Below are 14,510 nucleotides of genomic sequence, written 5' to 3' on the forward strand. Positions count from 1 at the left end.
TCTCCTTATCTCAAGAATGATATAGTGGCACCAGAAAAGGTTCAAAGAAGAGCAACCCAAATCATAAAGGGCATAGGCAGCGGAATGCTTTTTTGTTTGGGGGCCCTGCAAGCTCCGCCTCAGACTCCGCCCCCATAATAGTACTAATTGTAATTCCATTATTTCCATTCATTTTTCATATATACACACACACAATATAATCTTATTAACAATACATAATGATTAACCACAAAATTAAACTATGCAAAAGCACACTGTATGTTTCTCAACATTCATTCCTACCAGAACACCTGGCCTTGGTCACACATGCAGAACACAGATGACCCCTATGCAAATACAGGACCAGAAACTAAAGTACTAATATATAGAAGACTCTGCATCAGGACAGGATTTTCTTATAGGCTAACTATGCTTCAGCCTAGGGCCTCAAGATCAAGAGGGGCCTACATTCAAATTGTTAGCAAATTAAAATTACACTATTCTAAAAACAGTGAACACTAAAACACTGAACCGAAAATAAGGAGAAATTCTACGCTTCGCCACAGCGGGGCGCCGATTCGGCTTCTCCCTTTCTTTTTCTCGCCCTGGTAGGAGGATCGGGGAGGGAAAGACATCAGTCCGGAAACAGCTGGGCAAAGCCCAGCCCCCTGGGGAGAGAGGCAAAACGTGGATCCGTCAGGACAGGGCGGCCCAGACTGGCATTGGGGGGGGTTCAGTGGAAGGGGGATGGAAGGCAGGCAGGCTGGCATCGGAGGGGGGTGGGGGTTTAGTGGAAGGCAGGCAGGCAGGATGGCATGGGGAGTGTTCAATGGAAGGGGGATGGGAGGCAGGCGGGCATCGGAGGGGGGGGAGGTGAGGAAGGACGCACTGGGGGCACTATGGACATAGGAAGGGGCAATGTTGTGTGTTATGTTTGATTAGTTATTGTTACAAGTACTATATATAAATGTCCAAATAAGTGTTCTCGACTTTTTTTAATTTATTATCCGTGCCACATTTTTTATAAAGGTTAGTACCAATAACTACATGTTTCATTTAACATATTGATATATATCACAGTAATGATGTATTTTATTATCTCTCATGTAATTTACAAACTTAAAAATGGGAGGTGAAAGGGCCTCATAAGTGGAATAGCCTAGGGCCTCTTTTCATCTAAATCCGGCCCTGCTTTGCATGCAGTACAACCCCCAGAGAAATAGAAACAAATGCATTTCTTCTGGAACAGTGCAAAATATAGACAGCAGGTGTAATTTCTCAAAACTGACACAATTCAATCACTAAATTGAAAATAAAACCATTTCCCCTACCTTTTTTTGCCTGGTGATTTTGGTTTTCAACCCATCTTTCCCAGTCTCTGGCTGCATGTCCTTCTGTCTGTGCTCTTAACTGTGTATCCTGGGCCACCTCATCCATTTGCTTTTTTTCTCTCCTTCACTTTCTGCCATATATCCATCTTTGTCACCTCGATATGCAATAGTAATGATTTGACAATGCTATACATATGTAAAGATCAGCTCAGAGATATGGAGGGGCTTTTACAGAAGGCAAAACCCCCTTATACCACCTCACACCCAACCATTTCTGTATCTTCCATACTTTGAAGCATAAATAGTCATAGTTCGTGCCAAATTAATATGAAATCAGTGTGAACAAATCAAAAAATTAAAGTTGCTTAACTTAAAGCTTGGATTCTTGGTTTCAACGGTTCGTGCTCCTGCTTAGAATTCATCCGCACTCATCAAATGTGCTGGGTGGCAATGGGTACTTGAAATCTTCAATGCAGCTTGAATGTTTATAAAAAGACGCTGCCGACTACCAGCTGATTTTAAAAATCTGTGCATCAACCCGTGAGAGACACGTCAAACATGTGATGATGTTCAATTTCTACCACTTAAAGCCCACTCTTGTTAAAATCTCGATGCAAACACTGAAAAGCTGAAAAACCAAAACCAAAATACTAAAGAGAGAAAATAGTTGAACAGGGCCAGTCACGGACGTGTAAAATACTTTTCATTCTGTGAGACAGCACCACCTAGTGGCGATCTTAAGCAATGTCCTTAACATTGGGACTCGTCCATCAGCCATTACAAATATTGGCCAGAGCTTTATTTCATATATTTTGTAAACTTCAGACTTAACCATTTATGATTTCCTTCAAAGAGCTATTCGGTATCGACAGTAGCTCCCTTATCCCAACCTTTCCCTAAACTCCCAGTGACTTACGGTGTCGTCAAGCCACCTCACCTCACGGCGGTGTCGCACACGAGGACATATTCACTATTCACAATCATAGTACTTCAAATTCTATCTGCCTCTAATAACAGCTCTGCCCTTAGGCCCCCAATCAACAAGCTGTGACCGACCTCCACCCCCCAAAATTCTCTACCTCACCCATCGTTCACCCCTAAATCCCAATAGCGGTGGGAGGGAGGGAAACTTGAATCTCTTTTCTCTCCTCCCTTGCTCTTTCACCCGTACTTATTCTTTAGCCGCCAATTTCTTTCTCTTCTCTCCTCGTCCCTAGCTCCACCCCCTTTCTTTCCCCCCAACCCCCTACTCTCTACATCCTCCAATCAAATTAATCTGCTGTTACTAACCCCTACTCCCTCTTCCTTCCCTCCCCCTATTCCATCCTCTTTAGCTTTATAATCCAGGCTTCGATGTCACCCACCGTTAGTGGCCCTCAGGTTAACTGTGTGGCCTTTTATACTGAATTCCTACAAAAAGGCTTGCCACTCAGGCTCACAGTTTAAAGCAGCAGGAACTAAAGTGTGTAGTTTAAAAATCCAAAGCGCACCGGACAAAAGCACGCTGGCAATCCTGTGGTGACATATGTATGCAGGACATATGCACCTCCACTTTTAAACCTTCCCGTTAGTGCCCATACTACATTTACAAGTTTTCGTGCTCCCGTTGGGGTGTGTGTGTGGGGGGGGAACCCCCCACTACACTGAAAACTCCAAACGGAAAGGAAAACGGGAGTTTTCATTGTAATGGGGGTTCCCCCACGCACCCCCAACGGAAGTGTGAGGACTTGTACATGTACTGGGGGGGTCCCCCCTACACTGCCCCTCACAGCGCTAACGGGAAGTCTTAAAAGCAGAGGCATCAGTGGCACGCATATGTTCTGGAACTGAGATTTCTGCAGGATGAACTGTGCTTTCTCCACTAGCATCTGAGGTGAAATGTTTGTCACTACCTCTGAGGAAAATCTAAACTAAAGGCCTTTTTATTTCAAGATGTTTGACCATCTTTAGGACGAGTTGCAACTAAGAAATTGAATGCTACCCTTCCTTCTGTTCTCATAAGAACAGAAGAGCTGCCACTGCTGGGTCAGACCGATGGTCCCATAATGCACTAGAATGAGGAATATTCAAAGACGGGGTCTGGTCAGGACCACCCAAAAACTCAAACTCGCTTTTCCACCCCTAAAAGCTATCATTTCTATTGGTAAACGGGGGAAATCCTATCCGTTTAAACTAACTAAGGTTAAAAGAATTAGGTTCATTTCAATCCATTTGCAAAAACTTAAAAAATTGATTTTCTTTTTGTCTCTTAATTCTTTTAGTTTATTGAAAGCCAAGTCAAGCTTTATTATATGAAGATGAGCCGGTCTAAAATGTTAGGTTTAATTTAGTTTGTCACCTGGCTATTGATTTGGAAGAGAAGTTAGGCCGAGAGGGCTGTGCATTATAAATTGACAACAAACACAGGCAGGATATGTTGTGTTTATGGCCTCCTTCGATTATGCAGCATAAGAATGGTTGTTTACCTAGTAAGGGCGTTTGGGTATCGATGTCACCTTTGTGCTGTGTCTGAATATATCAGCTGCCAACTGGTATTGCATGTTTACAGATAGCACAGATGATAAGTTACCCTGTTCCAGGCAGGGATTTTGTAACAACTTCTACAGATGCTACTATTTATCACTTCTATAGCAGTGACAGGAATATGCAGTGCTGTACATTGACATTTCATAGAAGGTCCCTACTCAGAAGAGCTTACATGATGTTATCCTGTTCCAGGCTGGGGATTTTATAACAACTCCTACTGATACTACTATTTATCACTTCTATAGCAGTGAAAGGCTTATGCAGCACTGTCCATTGACATTTCATAGAAGGTCCCTGCTCTGAAGAGCTTACATGATGTTATCCTGTTCCAGGCTGGGATTTTGTAACAACTCCTACTGATGCTACTATTTATCACTTCTGTAGCAATGACAGGCTTATGCAGCACTGTGCATTGACATTTCATAGAAGGTCCCTGCTCTGAAGAGCTTACATGATAAGTTACCCTGTTCCAGGCTGATACTACTATTTATCACTTCTGTAGCAGTGACAGGAATATGCAGCACTGTACATTGACATTTTATAGAAGGTCCCTACTCAGAAGAGCTTACATCATAAGTTACCCTGTTCCAGGCTGGGATTTTGTAACAACTCCTATTGATGCTACTATTTATAACTTCTGTAGCACTGAAAGGCTTATGCAGTGCTGTACATTGACATTTCATAGAAGGTCCCTGCTCAGAAGAGCTTACATGATAAGTTACCCTGTTCTAGGGTAGGATTTTGTAACAACTTCTACTGATGCTACTATTTTTCACTTCTGTAGCAGTGGCAGGCTTATGCAGTGCTGTACATTGACATTTCATAGAGGGTAATGGTTAACGGTACCCTCTCTAAAACATCGGAGGTGACCAGCGGAGTACCGCAGGGTTCAGTCCTGGGCCCACTCCTTTTCAACATATTCATAGGAGATCTGACTCAGGGGCTTCAGGGTAAAATAACATTATTCGCCGACGACGCTAAACGATGCAGTACAGTAAGTGAATGTAATTTACAGGATAGTATGGCACAGGACCTGCTTACATTGGAAAGATGGTCCTCGACTTGGCAGCTGGGCTTTAACGCTGGGAAATGTAAGGTTATGCACCTCGGTAGCGGTAATCCATGCAGAAATTACCCCTTGAATGAAGAAACTTTAACTTGTACTTCGGCGGAACGAGACCTAGGAGTAATCATCAGTGCAGACATGAAAACTGCCAATCAAGTGGAGAAGGCTTCATCTAAAGCAAGGCAGATGATGGGATGTATCAGTAGAAGCTTTGTCAGCAAGAAGCCTGAAGTCATAATGCCATTGTACAGAACCATGGTGAGGCCTCATCTGGAATACTGTGTACAATTCTGGAGGCCACATTACCGTAAAGATGTGCTTAGAATCGAATCGGTTCAACGGATGGCCACCAGGAGGATCTCGGGGCTAAAGGGTCTCTCGTACGAGGAGAGACTAAACAAACTACAGCTCTACACTCTAGAAGAACGTAGGGAGAGAGGAGACATGATTGAGACATTTAAATACATCACGGGACGTATCGAGGTGGAAGATGATATCTTTTTTCTCAGGGGACCCTCTGCCACTAGAGGGCATGCGCTCAAACTCAGAGGCGGGAAATTTCATAGCGACATCAGGAAGTATTTCTTCACAGAAAGAGTGGTTGACCGTTGGAATGAGCTTCCAGCGCAGGTGATCGAGGCCAGCAGCGTGCTGGACTTTAAGAATAAATGGGATGCCTATGTGGGATCCCTACGAGGGTCGAACTGGAATATCGGTCGCTAGGTATAGACTTAAGAGGATGGGTCAGTAGGGTGGGCAGACTTGATGGGCTATAGCCCTTTTCTGCCGTCATCTTCTATGTTTCTATGTTTCTATGCAAAGCTGTGCATTGACATTTCATAGAAGGTCCCTGCTCAGAAGAGCTTACGTGATAAGTTACCCTGTTCATGCCTGGGATTTTGTAACAACTCCTATTGATGCTACTATTTATCACTTCTGTAGCAGTGACAGGCTTATGCAGCACTGTGCATTGACATTTCATAGAAGGTCCCTGCTCTGAAGAGCTTACATGATAAGTTACCCTGTTCCAGGCTGATACTACTATTTATCACTTCTGTAGCTGTGACAGGAATATGCAGCACTGTGCATTGACATTTCATAGAAAGTCCCTACTCAGAAGAGCTTACATGATGTTATCCTGTTCCAGGCTGGGGATTTTATAACAACTCCTACTGATACTACTATTTATCACTTCTGTAGCAGTGACAGGCTTATGCAGCGCTGTGCATTGACATTTCATAGAAGGTCCCTGTTCAGAAGAGCTTACCTTGTTCCAGGCATTTTCTATCAGCACAGCACGCGTTTCAGACCATGGTCTCAAGCTAAGTAAAACTTTTTTGCTTTTTCTGTGCACAGTGATGGTATATTAACCCTTTTGATAATTACATTTCAGTGGTGGGTGGAGTGTTTTTTGCCAGTGATAGTACATAAGCAGCTTGGATTTTAAAACAGTATTGAAGTTGTTTACTGCTGCATTGAAATTTTTGAGGCTTTTCTCCACTGGTTTGTGAAATGGTTATTGGGGGAGTGTAACCCATCTTTGCGTGAGTAATATTTTGTAGTTAAATTTTGGGATTTAAACATCTCTATCAGATCTCCCCTCTCCACACACCATTTTAGTTCCTTCCTCTGGACCAACTCCATCCTTTTTATGTCTGTTGGAGCCTCCAGAATTGAACACATATTCTAAATGAGGTCTCACCAGAGTCTTTCTACAGAGGCAAAAATCGCTATTACTTGGTACAATGGACTAAGAACGCTCTATCTGCTGAGGAAAACAAAGGATTGAATTTAATGGAAGGATACCTCAGTGGCTGCTTTTAACATTACTGCAAAAGATGAAAGAGCTGCAGTTATTAAGAAAAGATCCTTACATTCCTTTGGAAAAACATGGGATGCGTTATTGGAAGGAGCTGTCATGCCCTATTAATGTAACCTTGTCATATGTATTATTTTACTGAATTCATACATTATTTTGTTAACATATCCATACATTTATTCTTATAAAACTATTCTGGTTGTACATTAACTATCCCTATTGTTCTTTTTTTGTATAACCTGTTTGATAACTAACAACAAATAAAAATGATTGAACTAAAAAAAATTGCAAAATTGCCAACTGCTGAACAAATTGTAAATAGATACAAGAAATGTATATTATTACAGAGACAGAAAATTGCACAGCAGTAAGGCATAAGATGAAGGCAACCTCATCAAGATATAGAACACACACAGGCAATAAGGTCGTTATTGAATACAAGCACAGTATGTGAGAACAGAGAGTGTCAGAAGAGTTAGGGCGCTGGCCTTTGAGCGGACTGCTGGCCCGATGACCACTGGTCTGACCCAGCAGCAGCAATTCTTATGTTCTATGACCACAAAATATGACATTGCAATAAGAATGGAGAGGTGACCAAGTGTGATGGGAGGAGCTGAGAGTACTGGACTTCTTCTGCGGTAGGCGTTAAGCAAAGTGTGTTGAAATCTGTTTTCCATTTCAGTAACGCAAAGCTTGGCCCATGCAATGAAAACATCTTCACATCCAATTAGTATTTCAGAGTGGTCAACAGGATTGAGATGGAGAATACAGTAGCTAGAGAATTACTATTGCTACTATTTGGGTTTCTGCCAAGCATTTGTGACCTGGATTGTATACTGGGCTAGATTGACCATTGGTCTGACCCTGTATGGCTATTGTCAAGTTCTTATGTCAGAAGCCTAAGAAACAAGATGGGACAGTTAGAATATATTGCACTAAATGAAAAGATAGATATAATAGGGTGGAAAGAAGAAAACCAGTGGGACACTGTTATATCGGAGTGAAAGGGTGGATCGAATTGATCGGGTCAATTGAAATCATTTATATTTAAGTGATATCTGTAAATTGTACCCCAGTTATTTCAGCCTTGATAACAAGCTCTCTGTTGAGACATATTTATTTATGGAAGTGTATAATCTACCAATCGGGGAGATTCTCATCTGATCCTCTAATTCCTCCTTCTACCAATATTCTTTCAAGATGTTTCAATCTACGCCATCCATCTTGACAGGACGGCTTTATTTACTTGCTTGACTACACAATGTCTACTATAACCTTTCATTTAAATCTCTTGTAAATATCTACAGCTGTTTCCCCAATGAAGCAACAAACATAAGTATTTGGGAAGCCCAGTCTGGTGTGTGACATGTTTTGCCACCTGGAGAGGGAGGGTGATTTCAAACTCTGGGATCTCCTAAGCAGGATACATGACCCCACTGCCCCTTCCACTGACTCAGGGGGTGGCTACATATTTGAGATAAGAACCTCACCCTTTCTCTATTACCCTAGAAACCAGGGTTAAAGGGGAAAACGGGTTCACCAGTCTGCACAAATTCATGTTTTATTCAGGTTGACCAGCTTTCTTCTCTGTAATCCACACAGAACTTGTGCAATATTGTAATTGTACTTGTGATAACTCATGTCTCAAGAGATGAAGGAAGTAGAACCAGGAATGTGAATGCTTTTACTTTATTGAGGAAGCGAAACAAGGGACAGCAGAATCATGAGACATCTCTACAGAATAATAGGCTTCAAGTGCTAGATGATATGGAAGAAGAGCCCTTGTATGGAAGAGAAGAGTACAGAGAGGATTCTACGGTGGCCATTTGGCACATTCCTTTGGCTGATAGCGAGGCCAGGACCTTCTAGAAGAGAGAAAAAGACAAGGAAATACTGAGCAGAGGCAATCTGAGAGAAAAACACAAAATCTTTCTGAAGGGATTATCGTGATCAGTATTGAAGTGGGAGTTGCTTCAAAAACACATTGATTAGGTGTTGTTTAGGTCTGAATGCAGAATTTTTATTTGGATTACAGAGATGTAAAATGAAAAAAACTGTACGATGGCGTTCTAGCCACTCAAGCAGCAAAACTAGACTTCCAATTCTCCAATTTACTGATAACGACTCCAGACTACAAATCGTTTGGAAAAGAAATAAAAACCATCCTACTCAAGACATCCTTGAAGACAAACTAACTCCTCAAGACTCATCCCAATTCTCTGAAGCAACTCACTCTACTCTTCAATTCCTCTGGAAATGGCCAGATAACTTCTTTTGATTATGAATTTTTGGAAATCAATTTGGGACCCAATTAATTGTTTATTAGATAACCCAGTGGCATTATCATATGATACTGTATTGTTTGGTATGGAGATGAGAGCAAAAAGTCAGATTTCTACAAATAATAACAAATTATTACTTATAATGACTGGGGTTGCCATTCAACAAATTACATATAATTGGAAGAATTGGAGTAAAGTAAATTATAATTTCTGGTGGAATTCCTTGTGTCATAATTATAAAATGGGACGATTTATTGCAATACAGAGAGGATATTTCAGGAAATTTCAAGATGTGTGGGAGCCATTAACAAAATATTGTATTGATTAGAGGACATTATTTTTATTTTTTTTTCCCTTAAATTTATAAGTTCAATAGTGGGGGGGGAGGGGTGGGGTAATTTTATTGGTGCATATTGTATAAGGTATTGATTATATGATAGGAAGGGTGGGAAGGGTGGGAGATAAAAGCATTTCCTTTGTATCATTGATGATTAATAAGTTAGATATTTAATGTTAATTTTGTTTGGATTTACTATCACACTTATTGTAAGTTTGAAAATGAATAAAGAATTTTAAAAAACCCATAAACTTCTTTTGTAATCTGCCTTGAACCGCAAGGTACTGTCGGAATAGAAATCACTAATGTAATGTTACTTCCTGTTTTTTCATGTTCCTGGTATTCATACGGTAGATCTCTAATAAAGACCGATTTCTTTCCAGCTCTTTACTAACATTGAAAAACTAGGGGTGATTAGTTCTGGGGAAGGAGGCTGCTAGAAGATCCAGGTTTGTGCCCAACCTGAGTGGATTTGGACCAAGTCCTCAGGGACCACCTGCCAGTTGAGTTTTCAGGAAATCCGTAATGAAATTGCAAGAGATACGAGGGTTCTTCAAAAGGTTCCTGCACTTTCATATATCCATATTTTTTATATTCTTTTCTGATGGTTAAGAAGTTAGTAGGATGCTGGGAAAAATGTATCATAAAACAGGGTGATTATGTGGAAGAGTGATATAATTTCCTTTTGAGATATTTAATAAATAGTGTTCAAACAAGTAAAAGTGCGGAAACCTTTTGAAGATCCCTCATATATTTAGCACACCCTTTCTCCATTACATCCAAATATCTCCCATGCATATTCATTGTGGGTGCACCGACTGGCCTGGATGTCCCTGAGGACTGGGTTGAAAGCCACTGCTCCACCTCCTTTCCCCAATCCCTCTGCAGTGCCCACAGACGCAGAGAAAACATTTCCTTCAGGGCTGCTCCCAGAGCCAGCAGGTTGATGCATATGCCATGGCTATGAAGCTCAGGTTAGAGAGTTGCGCGGGGACAGAAATCCCACCCGTCCCCACCCAAGTCCCACCCGTCCCCACCCGTCCCCGTGAGGAATCCCACCCATCCCCACCCGTCCCCGTGAGGAATCCCTCCGTCCCCACCCGTCCCCGCGAGGAATCCCCTCCGTCCCCACCCGTCCCCGCGAGGAATCCCCTCCGTCCCCGCCCGTCCATATAAACTTCAGAAATAGTTATTTCATTTAATTATGCTACTGAATTAAAGGCTCTGGTAGAAACCCATTTACAAATAAGCAAAAAGACTTTATTAATTTGAAAATATTAATTGGGAAGAATACATACTTTGCAAATGGGTTTCTACCAGAGCCTCTAATGTTTATAAATTTTATCAACACAACTAATATACTACTTTATCCTGAAGCAAAATAAAAAAAAAGAAATATAATTCTTTTCCTACCTTTGTTGCCTGGTTTCTGCTTTCCTCATGTTCTCATTCAATTCCTTCCATCCACTGTCTCTCTTCCTTCTGCATCTTCCATTTGCTCTTTTACTGTGCCTCTCCCTTTCTTCCCCCTTCCAAATTGGTCTGGCACCCATCTTCTTCTCTCCGCTCCCCCCATAGTCTGGCATCTGTCTTCTTCCCTGCCAGCGTCTTCTCCCTACTCTCTCTTCCCCATTTCCTTTCAGCGTCCTTCTCCCCCCATCTTCCCCATGTCCTGTCAGCGTCCTTCTCCCCCCCTCTGTCTTCCACATGTGCTTTCAGTGTCCTTCTCCACCCTCTGCTTCCCCATGTCCTTTCAGCGTCCTTCTCCCTCTCTGTCTTCCCCATGGCCTTTCAGCGTCCTTCTCCACCCCCCCGTCTTCCCCATGTCCTTTCAGCGTCCTTCTCCACCCCTTTGTCTTCCCCATATGCTTTCAGCATCCTTCTCCTCCCTCTGTCTTCCACAAGTGCTTTCAGAGTCCTTCCCCCACCCCAGCCCTTCCCATGGCCTTTCAGCGTCCTTCTCCACCCCTTTGTCTTCCCATGTCCTTTCAGCGTCCTTCTCCACCCCTTTGTCTTCCCCATGTGCTTTGAGCATCCTTCTCCCCCCTCTGTCTTCCACAAGTGCTTTCAGAGTCCTTTCCCCCCCCCCCGCCCTTCCCTTGGCCTTTCAGCGTCCTTCTCCACCCCTTTGTATTCCCCATGTGCTTTCAGCGTCCTTCTCCCTCCTCTGTCTTCAAGTGCTTTCAGAGTCCTTCCCCCCCTCCTCCCGTCTTCCCCATGGCCTTTCAGCGTCCTTCTCCCCACTCCTTCTCTACCGCCCCGGGTGCAGCACAGCCGGCCAGGTCCCCTTACTTTTGTGGCACTTCCCCGACCGACTGACAACAGCCCCGGTCCCGACAAACCTCCCTGCCCTTAACTGCGAATCTAAATTACCTTATTACAGCTGCTGTAAGAAGATAATTTAGATTCGCGGCTACAGGGCAGGGAGGATTGTCGGACCGGGGCTGTTGTTCGGTCGGTCGGGGAAGTGCCACAAAAGTAAGGGGACCTGGCCGGCTGTGCTGCAACCGGGGCGGGGTGTGGCGGGGCGGACCGCCCCCTCCCTTGGTAGCCACTCGAACCGCGAGGCTACTCTCCTCCTTACCTGCACTGCCTGCAGCACAGAGCCAAAAGGAAGTCTTCCCGATGTCAGCGCTGACGTTGGAGGGAGGGAGGGCTTTGTTTAAGCCCTCCCTCCCCTCCGACGTCAGCGCTGACGTCGGGAAGACTTCCGTTCGGCTCTGTGCTGCAAGCAGAGAAGGTAGAGAGAAGAGCCGCGCGACTGAGTACATCCAGCCCCGCAGGAACCCCGCGACCCTCGGAGGCGTCCCCACGGATCCCCGTGACCCTAGGGGGCGTCCCCACGGGATCCCCGCGACCCTAGGGGCGTCCCCACGGGATCCCCATGATCCAAAGGGGGAACCCGCGGGATGCCCGCGGGTCCTGCGGGATTCCCGTCGTCCCCGTTCCCGTGCAGCTCTCTAGCTCAGGTCTCCTGCAAAGCTGCATAATGTTGGGGTTCATGGAAGCAACACTGCCACCTTCTGCCAACACGTGGGATCATTTTAATAAAGATTATTTCATAGACCAGAGAGAAGGAGGTGGCTAAATGATTGGTAATTTCTGTCTTTTACCTATGCTCAAATTGCTAATATACCTAACAAGAGGAAGTTGGATTTACCAGCAATTATGTCCCATGGGATTTCTTTAACGGCGTTTGTTTCTCCAGTAAGGTTTCTGCAAGAAAAAATAAACAAACCAGGTTCAAGGGAAGAAGGAGAGCGAGATCCTAGAGAAAAGCAGCAAAGTCACTTCAAAGGGATCAACCAAGAGAGGCACAAAGATGCTCACAGATAGCCACACAGCAACACTCATACATGCACACGCACAGACACACATGAACATACATGCACACACACGAACACATATGTATACAGAGCTAGACACAGTTGCTACAAAGAGAAAGTTTTGCTGCATACAGTAACTCCAAAAAAGAAGCGGTTTTGAAATCTACAACAGTTGAGAAGAACAAAAGTCTGGACTTACCGATATAGGCTCTTTCTAAAGGGAAAAAAGAGAGCAGAGATTTTAGAGAAGAGCAGTAAAGTCACTGTTCTGTCAGCCAAGGCATCAATCAATGGAGGTGTGCAGACACCTATGAACACGTCTGTGCACACACACACACGCTAACAGATAGTGAATGCAGACAAGAACAGACACATGTACCGGGAGCATAGCCACGGAAGGTCCCAGGCCCACCCAGTTTCACCTAAAGCCCACCCAGAGGCAGTGCACACCAGCTACCAAGGATTAAATATCTCTCAGTCCTTTTTCCTCCCTCACCCCTCCATGGTACTTCAGTGAATTATGGGTGCCAGGCCAACCAACACAATGCTGGACCTGTGGGGAGATGGGTGCTTGGTGCTGAAGGGAATAATAATTAATCATAATTTATTTTTATATATCACCTACCCAGCAGTTCAAAGCAGTTTACACAATAGGTACTCAGCATACAATATAATAATAACATCATACATAATATAATTCTAAGTAACTAATACAAGCATAAAACTAATGAATAAAAAACCACAAAATAAACTAAAATAGTATAGATAAAAGATTAAAAGTATATTATAACTACATGATAATATGAAAATCAATAATGTATATTATATTGTTTAAATAAGTGGGTTTTAAGATCTTTTCAAAATTGATAGAAAGTAAGAAATGGAAATTGAAGGGGGAGAGGTGCTGACCCTGCGGGAAAGGTTGGGTCAAGGAATGGAGGTACTCCATCTGTGGGCAGGAGGGCTAGGGATAAGAGAGAGGGATGCTAAATTGGTGGCGGGGGGACTGGGAGCAAGGAGAGGTGCTAGACCTACAGGGTGACTGAAGGCAAGATCTGCAAGGAATGGCTGGAGAGAAGAGAAAGAAATTATAGAAATGCATGGGGGAGGCCTGTATAAAGGGTCGGGACTGGAGGGAAGGGAGAGAAGTGCTGTTCCATAGGAGGATTTACAGGGAAGCAGTGGCATGCGGAGAGGGCTTTCAGGGGATTCAGTGGGCAGCCTGCTCAACCAGTCAAACTGCATCAAACAAAAAGGAAACCAAAAGGGAAAAAAAAGCAGGGCTCTTGGGCTGGGGATTCTCTGAACCCCCTGGTCTGAATTTGATTGGCTGAGCACCATCTGCCTTATGGGTGTGGGGTAAATCTCCTTAAGGCCCTGACCACATGTCACTGCAGGGAAGGGAGAAAGATGCCAGACCAAGGGGTTGAAGAAAGAGGGAGACAACTGATTGACCCACAGTGGCAGAAAGAGCCGGATGCTGAAGGAAGAGAAGAGAGAGAGAATCAGAAGTTGGATGGGTGGTGTGGGCGATGCAGAGAGGGGAGAAGATGGACTCAGAGGAAACACAGGTGACATGATAGACACAAGGCAGTGAATCAAAGCTCTATGTATGCTGTATGGGGATGGAGTATGACCACAGAGGGATAATACTTGTCATGATGGGTGTGGGAACATGGAAAGAAAGAGACCATTTTGAACATGGGGACACAGAGAGAAGATACTAGATTTTTTGGGGAGAGCAGGGACTCAGGGAGATGCTGTACATAGGAGGGCATAGGGACAAAAGCGTTGATACTGGACAGAGAAGCTAGAGATAGAGGAGTGAGGATGGATGATACTAG

At 43.8% G+C, this 14,510-nt stretch overlaps 1 long non-coding RNA gene across 1 annotated transcript; it reads right to left on the reverse strand.

Annotated features, from left to right (window-relative positions):
• Positions 1–8,396: 8,396 nt before the first annotated feature.
• LOC117355070 lies at positions 8,397–12,558 on the reverse strand. Its single transcript, XR_004538275.1, has 2 exons — positions 12,501–12,558; positions 8,397–8,586 (listed from the first exon to the last, which is right to left on the reverse strand). It is a non-coding gene; the product is annotated as an uncharacterized LOC117355070 (long non-coding RNA).
• Between the last annotated feature and the right edge of the window lie 1,952 nt (positions 12,559–14,510).

This window comes from Geotrypetes seraphini, chromosome 2 (assembly GCF_902459505.1).
Source record: "Geotrypetes seraphini chromosome 2, aGeoSer1.1, whole genome shotgun sequence".
Taxonomy (NCBI): Eukaryota; Metazoa; Chordata; class Amphibia; order Gymnophiona; family Dermophiidae; genus Geotrypetes; species Geotrypetes seraphini.